General features: G+C 38.5%; 1 non-coding gene across 1 annotated transcript; it reads right to left on the reverse strand.

Moving 5' to 3' along the window:
- Window positions 1–10,162: 10,162 nt before the first annotated feature.
- On the reverse strand, window positions 10,163–10,269 carry LOC113001541 (small nucleolar RNA R71). Its single transcript, XR_003266935.1, has one exon. It is a non-coding gene; the product is annotated as a small nucleolar RNA R71 (small nucleolar RNA).
- Window positions 10,270–10,495: the final 226 nt, after the last annotated feature.

A 10,495-nucleotide genomic window follows, 5' to 3' on the forward strand; every position in this document is an offset into this window, starting at 1 on the left:
AGAATTCTTCTCAAAGATCCCAACGGTCAGATCATGCACAAGTGTCTTGTGAAGCTGCAGACCAAAATTGGAGACGATCCAACGGGTAACGAAGGCTGGAAATCATTTTTACCGAGACTGCTACATGTAGCTTCCTTGAGAAGCTTCACTAAGAGGCTTCCTCAAGAAGCTTCCTCGTGGCTTCTTTGAGAAGTTTTCTCAAGAGGCTTCTTTAAGAAGCTAGATCCTTATCTACCCACACCCCTCTATTAACTAAATTAACCTCCTTGAAAATAATTACGGATAAAATAACACAACAAATAATCAAACATCGAACATAATTACTAATAATATGTAGATATATATCAGGGTGTTACACCACAAGCTTGCAATTTTCCTTGAAGCAAAACCTATAGCTCAAAAACAACGCAAACTTAGGGAAGAGAGAAGGAAAGTTGTAGAAAGAAAAACTGACAAATTACTGAAGGCCGACTTCATTCATGAAGTAGACTACACCACTTGGCTAGCCAATGTTGTCATGGTGAAGAAAGCAACTCGAAAATGGAGGATGTGTGTGGATTACACCTTCCTCAACAAAGCTTGTGGGTTTAGATTACTAAATTTCATCAATACCTACTCAGTTTATATTCAAATTAAGATGTACCCACTTGACCTAGAAAAGGCAACATTCATCACTAGTGGAGCCAACTTTGGCTACAAGGTATGCCCTTTGGCCTAAAAAATGCAAGTGCCACTTATCAAAGGCTAATGGACAAAGTTTTTGTGACACCTTCTACCCCAACATGCATATAAATGAGAAAAACATATAAAATGCGGAATCTAATTAAATCAATTTTATTCAATAAAATTGTAAGTAAATCCACATGGGTAAAAGGTCCACATTCGCTTCACTGTTACCAAATAAAACTTCTCATAAACATTTTCAACTTAAAACAAGTCCGTTCAAGTTTACAAAAGAACTCAAGTTAAGTAGCAAAATAAAATAAAGTAAAATAGCATGTTCAGAACACCATGCAATTAAAACAGTAACCCATGCCCCAATGTCACATCCTATTAGAGCATTGTGTCCCGTTGTCCTCCAACATGAGGTTCCTTAAAGCAATCCACCTAGCCATCTACTCCCAAAAACACAAGGTTTAAGATCATCACAAGATTCAAACACAAACAACACACGGGGAATGAGTTATTACATTCCTAAACAGGTAGAGAGAAATGAAGGCACGTGTATATAATATAAATATCGAAAGCTCAACTTAGCATAATTCACATCATTTTACCACTCATTGTGTAACATCACTGGTCCCAAGGATTTAATCACAAAATCACATTCCACACCTTCACATTAATCACATGTTTTGAACAACACATCTCAAGTACAATACAACCTCTCCCACTCACGCAATTCATTACCCACCATCACATCACGAGTCACAATGATCATTACACAGACGTTATGCAATAGATACACTAAGACTCAATCCCATATGCAATGTGGTACCATGTCAGTAAAGAACCTCATTGGGCACCTAAGAGTACATGACAAGACAAACCACACATTGGTAAGTCAGGTCACTCTCACTAGGTAAAATCATAGGGAGACCAGTCAGGATCACGATGTTTTGTAAGAATGCTCCAATCAAGTAGGATCGATACATGGTTAAAGGAACACTCAAACTAGGTGTATTTACCCCGCTATTCCAATAAAACAATAAAGAAATTTTAAATTAAATTAAATTAAAAAAATTTGACCAGCTATTCTTTGAAAAAATAAAATTTTGCTAAGATACTAGTGTCTTTTGCCTTTGTTTTCTTTTTGTCGCAGATGGCTCCGAAAAAACTTTCTGCTAAGAGAGCTAGGAAGGACACTCCAGGGGAAGGATCCAGTGCAGCCCCACAAGCGGAAATTGAGTTTGATGGGCACTGCTTCTAAAGCGAGGAGCATCAGTGCCGCTTTGAGGTGATTAAGGATTGGTCTTTCCTCAAAGAAAGACGGGTCCAGCTAATGGAGGGAGAGTATGCGGAATTTCAAGCCGAAGTTGCCAGGAGGCGTTGGACACAACTGACAAAGCTTATGGCAAAGTATGATCCCAAAGTAGTCATGGAGTTTTACGCAAACGCCTGGTCCACTAAAGAAGGAGTCATGGACAAGCTCTCTTGGGTGCGGGGTCAATGGATCCCATATGACATAGATGCTACCAACCAATTCTTGGGGCATCCATTGGTCTTAGAAGAGGGGCCTCCTGGGCCCATTTTTCTTCTTCCAATCCTAACTCCGCTAGAATTCTCAAAGAAGGAATCTCCACCTCAAATTGGAGCACAACTTCCATCCCGTACATCAAAGAGAATGGAGTTGCCCTAGTAGATGTGCGTACAAAAGTCCGATAACCATGCAATTCGAAGGGTAGCATCTCGTGCCAATCCTTGTATGATACGATCATCTTCTGAACGATCGTCTTGATGTTCTTATTGGTGGCCGCAACTGCCCCATTCATCTTGGGCCGATAAGGCGTTGAATTATGGTGTTGGATTTTGAAATCCCCACACATTTCCTTCATCATCTTGTTGTTTAAATTGGTGGCATTATCGGTGATGATTTTTTTGGGTAACCCATATCTACAAATTATTTCCTTCTTAATGAATCTAATCACCACATTCCTAGTCATGTTAGCATATGAGGCTGCTTCCACCCATTTGGTGAAGTAATCAATGGTGACTAAGATGAAGCGATGCTCATTTGAAGCCTTGGGTTTGATAGCCCTAATCACGTCTATGCCCCAGATTGAGAACGGCCACGGTGCTGCCAACACGTTCAATGGTACAGGTGGAGCATTAACATTATTAGTGAAGGTTTGGCATTTATGGCATTTCCTCACGTGAACACAACAATTGTTCTCCATAGTGAGCCAGCAATATCCCGCCCTCATAATTTTTCGGGCCATGGCGTGTCCATTGGCATAAGTATCAAAGGATCCGTCGTGCACCTCTAACAGTATTTGTTCGGCCTCTTTTGCATTCACGCATTGAAGCAACGCCATATCATGGTTTCTTTTATATAAGGCATTCCCACTCAGGAGGAAACTGGTTGCCAACCTCCGTAATGTCCTCTTATCGTTGTTAGAGGACTCAAGTGGGTATTCATTATCCTTAATGTATTGTTTGATGTCAAAGTACTAAGGTTTACCATCCTCCTCCTCTTCTATCAAACAGTAGTGTGCAGGCTCAACATGACATCTGATGTCGATGCATGGCAAATCTTCGTGAGGGCTTACTTTGAACATGGATGATAGAGTGGCAAGGGCATCGACCATCTGGTTTTCCTCTCTAGGAATGTGATGAAATGATATGTCATCAAAGAGTTCCATCAATTCCCTGATGTAAGCCTGGTAAGGAACCAACTTGTGGTCTCTGGTCTCCCATTCACCTTTCAACTGGTGAATTACCAACACCGAGTCCCATATACTTTGAGCAACTTGACCCAAAAGTCGATCATCACTCAGATCCCTAGAGCGCATGCCTCGTACTCCGTCATATTGTTTGTACAGTCGAAACACAAACTAGCTGTGAAAGGCAAACATTGTTTGTCCGACGAAACCAACACTGCCACAATTCCATGACCCAGTGCATTAGACGCACCGTTGTTAGTTGATGAATACGACTACCTTTTGTGTAATAAATCTGTGCAAATTGTATCTAACTCCTCCCATTTATGGTTATTTTGTAGTGTTGTAATTACTTTTTGTTAAATATAGGTAATAAGTACTTAGTATTCCCATTTTGTGTATTTAATAATCATTTCCTTTCAATTTCAGGTTAATTAGGCAAGTTTGTCAAGTGCTGATTTTTAGCTTCTCGCTAAGCAAATCTGTCGGCATAGCGAGCCATCCGCTGAGCGCACCACTCTTGTGGCTGAGCACAAGGAAGAATTTGGAAGAAGGATGAGCTGGACACACGTGCTAAGCGAGAGCTCATCTTGCAAAGCACACTGCTTGCATGCATCCGCTGAGCAAGAAGATGGACGCTACGCCAAAATTCACTTATGCTCGCTAAGCGAGCCAGAGTTGCGCTAAGCGCGCAAGCACTTTTCACTTTTCATTCTTGAGCTGATTGACTATCTTGCCATGTTTGAGATGCTTGGATGATTTTCATGACGACCTTGATTCTTTAACTCTTTACGTGTTGGATGTTACCCATTCTTTTCATTCCTTGAGATTCATTGAGAAATATGTAATTGTTTTTGTGTCTGTTTGTTTCTCTTTAATGTCTTTGGATTTGTTCCTTGCTTTGCCTTTTGATTTTGCCCAGGAGTGCAAAAGGCTAAGTGTGGGGGGATTTGATGTGTCATTATTTTCTCCTATTTCTTAACCCTTTTTGTCACCATTTTAATTACTGATTAGCCTTAATTGTCAAATTAATTATGCAGTTTTATCATTTGGGCCTATTGGACTAATTTTGTGTTTTTAATTTAATTTCAGGAGAATTATAATCAATTGGGCTTGGACTTGAAGAGAGCAGACAATTTTATTTTATCAAATCTTATCTTATCCAGATTTCATCTCATCTAGATATTATCTCATCCAATCTTATCTTATCTTATCTAGATTTTATTTTATCAAATCTTATCTTATCTTGTCGAGATTTTATTTTATTTATGGGCTTGGACTTAAAACAGATTTGTAAGCTTGGGGCTGAGGACCTAGATAACAGCACCAAGGTTTTAGTTTTAGGAGTTTTTCATTTTGGGGGAGGAGAATAATTTTAGGTTTTGCAATTCCAGTTTTTACTGTTCATGCGTACTATTCACGTAGCAAAAAAATTCATTTTCTGCTTCAAGCTACAATTTCGTTTTCTGCTTCAATCTGCAATTTCATTTATAACTGATTAATGGAAGGCTAAGTCTCCAGCGCTGTTTTCTCTTGAGAATCTAGCACAACTCTCTTTGAGGTTTTATCATTACTATTGAATTCTGATCAGTTCTTCCTCTTCACCAATTACTCTGTATTTGTTGCTATCAATCCATGCATGCTTAGTGCTTGATTAATTGTCTCTGCGCTTAATTTACGTTCATGCTTAATGATTAGTTTCGTTCATGATTAATTTGTGTAGGTGTTGCTTAATCACATAATGACAGCCTTATGTTAAATTTCGCTTAGTAATTTAATTTAGGGTTGGATTAATTGGTTGAACTGATAAAGGATAAATTTTCGTATCCTAGGATAAGAGACTTGCTTGTGAATCAAGGGGAAACAACATGTTTTAATTCTGTTATTTTCTAATTAAAATTTGCTCGCTGTTTAAATTACAAAAACAAACAACCCCCCCAATTCGTTACTATTTTATTACTATCTGTTATGAATGTTTGGTTGACCATTGCTCGTTGGGAGACGACCTAGGATCACTTCCTAGATACTACATTTTTAATGTTTATTTGATTCGGGTATGGCCTCAATCAAATTTGGCGCCGATGCCGGGGATTAGTGGGCCAAAGATTCATAATAGTGTTTAGTTATCTTATTTTGTGTAGCGTTCTGTTTTGCATTTCAGTTGCATCCCTTGTTTAGCGATTGTTTTTAGCGACTGTTTCAGCTTTGTGTTTTGCTGTGAACAGTGATGAACAGTGATTAACGATTGGAATTAGCGATTGATTTTGCAATTTAATTAGCGATTTTTGTTTTGATAGTTACAGTTGTTATTTTTGGATGATTTTTTTATGCGGTAGCTTCTTTTGATCCATATTTTGTGTGAAAAATACCAGGAGCACTTCGTGTGGCAGTCTTTGAGAGAGACAAAAATTTTGGGAACTTGTTTTTAGCAAAACTTAAAACGGCCATAACTTTTGCTTCGGGTATCAGAATGACTACTATTGTATATGCATTTGGGGTAGAAAAAAATTTCCCATACTATGACAACCTGCTTTAGCAGGTTGAGGTCTCCAAACTCCAAAAATCAGCCGTTTACTAAGTTTTTTTTTTATTTTTCAAGTATAATTGTCCTATTTTTCCAAACTTTGCTTAGGTAGTTTTCATAGTTAGACTTTGAATTTTTGTTTGAATTTTTTTGTGCTATCTTTTCGTGATTTTAGGGTGTTCCTCACAAAATTTCAGCTCATTTTGATATTGATTGAGTATAGCTGTAGTTTTACCCCCTTGTTAGGTGCTTGTTGAGAAACACATTATTTGTTACATATAGTGCAAGACTAGGGGAAATCCAGGGGATTTACAACCCTTTGATCCTAAAATAGATAGAACCTTTCATAGATTAGTTAGGCATAGTGTGCATCCAGGTCATTCTGTGCATTTTGAGCATTTTGAGCATTCTGTTGAGGGTGATTCTGAATATTCTGATTTTGAGCATTCCACTACTAATTTTCATACTGAGAACATGGCTCAACCTCCACCTCGTGAGAGGAATCTTTGGGAGATGGTTGCACCTGATTTCACTTATGAAAGCTTCTGCATTCAATATTCACTTAGGATCAACATTTCAGCCAGCAATTCAATCACCAAAACTCAAATTCACAATAGACACAATCATAAGGAAACCTAAAAAGTTCAAGAAAAGGTTCACAATCAAAGACTCTCTAAGAATTTTGCATGAACATGTTAAGGACTAATTAACATGAAAGATTTGACACAAATCAAATAATAGGCTAAAATAATTTCATACACTCATGAACAAATGAGTTAGACAAAGAAACAAGAAAATAAAATTCAGCAAAACATAAGAAATCTTATGTGACAAGTTTCATGACTAGACATGACTTCTATGCCAAAACTACGATAGGTGAACAAGTCACTATATTTTTGAGGTTTTCTTCTACTTTAATATTTTTGTAAGAATTCTATGGTTTAGGATTCAGCCACAAAAAATAACAAGACAAAACTCAAAGGAACCTAAACTCAACACAATTCACGGTTCAAGAACAAGAACAAGAAATTTGAACCATAGAAAATCAAATCTAGCTTTTATAGCAAGTTTAATCGGTGAAAACTCTAAAGAATCATGTTAAAAACATTTAGCATAAGACATGTGAGGAGATACATGGAGAAAAATGAAGAAACAACAATGGAAGACAAGGTAAAGCAAAAAATTAATGGAGGTTTAAGGAGCACCTACTTGAAGCTCTTGTGCTCTGATTACCACTTGATGGAAGCTTGCTTGTGGGGCTTCTATGGAGGCTTGATCTTTGAGCTTCAATGAGGTCCTTTAATGGTGATTTTCCACCATGGAGATGCAGCGGAAGACAAAGGAGAAGAGGTGAGAGGAGGCGCCATCCACTAAGGAATAAGCCATGGGAGAAGGAGCTTCACCACCAAGATGAACCTTGGATAAGAAGCTTGGAGAGGATGCTGCCATGGAGGAAAAAAAGGAGGGAGAGAAAGAGAGAGGGAGGAGCACGAAATTGAAGGAAGAAAAAGGGAGAGAAGTTGAACTTTGAGTTGTGTCTCACAAGACTCTCATTCATCAAAGTTACAACAAGTGTTACACATGCTTCTATTTATAGACTAGGTAGCTTCCTTGAGAAGCTTTCTTAAGAAAACTTCATTGAGAAGCTTCTTTGAGAAAACTTCCTTGAGAAGATAGAGCTTAGCTACACACACTGATCTAAAAACTAAGCTCACCTCCTTGAGATGCTTCCTTGAGAAGCTAGAGCTTAGCTACACACACCCATCTAAAAACTAAGCTCACCTCCTTGACAAAATACATGAAAATACAAAAAAAGTCCCTACTACAAAGACTACTCAAAATGCCCTGAAATACAAGGCTAAAGCCCTATACTACTAGAATGGCCAAAATAGAAGGCCCAAAAGGAGGGAAAGCCTATTCTAATATTTACAGAGTGGATCCAACCTTGATCCATGGGCTCAAAAATCTACCCTAAGGTTCATAAGAACCCTAGGGCCTTCTTTAGTAGCTCTAGCCCAAGCCTCTTGGAGTCTTCTATCCAATACCCTTGGGGGGTAGGATTGCATCACATAGTGTGCATCCTGGTCATTCTGTGCATTTTCAGCATTTTGTTGAGGGTGATTCTGAATATTTTGATGTTGAGCATACCACTACTAATTTTCATACTGAGAACATTGCTCAACCTCCACCTTGTGAGAGGACTCTTAGGGAGATGGCTGCACCTGATTTCACTTATGAAAGCTTGTGCATTCAATATTCATTTAGGATCAACATTTCAGCCAACAATTCAATCACCAAAACTCAAATTCACAATAGACACAATCACAAGGAAACCTAAAAGTTCAAGAAAAGGTTCACAATCAAAGACTCTCTAAGAATTTTGCTTGAACATGTTAAGGACTAATTAACATGAAAGATTTGACTCAAATCCAATAATAGGCTAAAAGAATTTCATACACTCATGAACAAAATGAGTTAGACAAAGAAACAAGAAAATAAAATTCAGCAAAACATAAGAAATCTTATGTGACAAGTTTCATGACTAGACATGACTTCTATGACAAAACTACGATAGGTGAACAAGTCACTCTAGATTTTTGAGGTTTTCTTCTACTTTAATATTTTTGTAATAATTTTATGGTTTAGGTTTCAGCCACAAAAAATAACAAGACAAAACTCAAAGGAACCTAAACTTAACACAATTCATGGTTCAAGAGCAAGAACAAGAAATTTGAACCATAGAAAATCAAATCTAGCTTTTATAGCAAGTCTAATCGGTGGAAACTCTAAAGAATCATGTTAACAACATTTAGCATAAGACATGTGAGGAGATACATGGAGAAAAATGAAGAAACAACAATGGAAGAGAAGGTAAAACAAAAAATTAATGGAGGTTTAAGGAGCACCTACTTGAAGCTCTTGTGCTCTGATTACCACTTGATGGAAGCTTGCTTGTGGGGCTTCTACTAAGGCTGTATCTTTGAGCTTCAATGAGGTCCTTTAATGGTGATTTTCCACCATGGAGATGCAGCGGAAGACAAAGGAGAAGAGGTGAGAGGAGGCGCCATCCACTAAGGAATAAGCCATGGGAGAAGGAGCTTCACCACCAAGATGAGCCTTGGATAAGAAGCTTGGAGAGGATGCTGCAATGGAGGAAAATAAAGAGGGATAGAAAGAGAGAGGGGGGAGCACGAAATTGAAGGAAGAAAAAGGGAGAGAAGTTGAACTTTGAGTTTTCTCTCACAAGACTCTCATTCATCAAAGTTACAACAAGTGTTACACATGCTTCTATTTATAGACTAGGTAGCTTCCTTGAGAAGCTTTCTTAAGAAAACTTCCTTAAGAAGCTTCTTTGAGAAAACTTCCTTGAGAAGATAGAGCTTAGCTACACACACCGATCTAAAAACTAAGCTCACCTCCTTGAGAAGCTTCCTTGAGAAGCTAGAGCTTAGCTACACACACCCATCTAAAAGCTAAGCTCACCTCCTTGACAAAATACATGAAAATACAAAAAAAAGTCCCTACTACAAAGACTACTCAAAATGCCCTGAAATACAAGGCTAAAACCCTATACTACTAGAATGGCCAAAATACAAGGCCCAAAAGAAGGAAAAACCTATTCTAATATTTACAAAGAAGAGTGGATCCAACCTTGATCCATGGGCTCAAAAATCTACCCTAAGGTTCATAAGAACCCTAGGGCCTTCTTTAGTAGCTCTAGCCCAAGCCTCTTGGAGTCTTCTATCCAATACCCTTGGGGGGTAGGATTGCATCACATAGTGTGCATCCTAGTCATTCTGTGCATTTTGAGCATTTTGTTGAGGGTGATTCTGAATATTTTGATTTTGAGCATACCACTACTAATTTTCATACTGAGAACATGGGTCAACCTCCACCTTGTGAGAGGACTCTTAGGGAGATGGATGCACCTGATTTCACTTATGAAAGCTTGTGCATTCAATATCCTAATTAGGGTTTTCCATATGTTCTCAAGACTGGACTAATACATTTGTTGCCCAAGTTTCATGGTCTTGCAAGTGAAGATCCTCATAAGCATCTTAAGGAGTTCCATATTGTTTGTTCCACCATGAAGCCCCCTAATGTCCAAGAAGATCATATCTTTCTAAAGGCTTTTCCTTATTCTCTGGAGGGAGTGGCAAAAGATTGGCTATTCTACCATGCTCCCAGGTCCATTTTCAACTAGGCTGACCTTAAGAGGGTGTTCTTGGAGAAATTCTTCCCTGCATCTAGGACCACTGTCATCAAAAAAAACATTTCAGGCATCAGGCAACTTAGTGGAGAAAGCTTGTATGAGTACTGGGAAAGATTCAAGAAATTGTGTGCAAGCTGTCCTCACCACCAGATTTCTAAGCAACTCCTTCTTCAGTATTTCTATGAGGGACTTAGCAACATGGAGAGGAGTATGATTGATGCTGCCAGTGGTGGAGCTCTTGGTGATATGACCCCTGTTGAGGCTAGGAATTTGATTGAGAAGATGGCTTCCAACTCCCAACAATTCAGTGTAAGAAATGATGCTATTGTTCTTAGAGGAGTCCATGAGGTGGCCACGAATTCATCTTCATCGACTGAA

The sequence above is a fragment of the Glycine max genome, chromosome 4, assembly GCF_000004515.6.
Source record: "Glycine max cultivar Williams 82 chromosome 4, Glycine_max_v4.0, whole genome shotgun sequence".
Classification (NCBI taxonomy): Eukaryota; Viridiplantae; Streptophyta; class Magnoliopsida; order Fabales; family Fabaceae; genus Glycine; species Glycine max.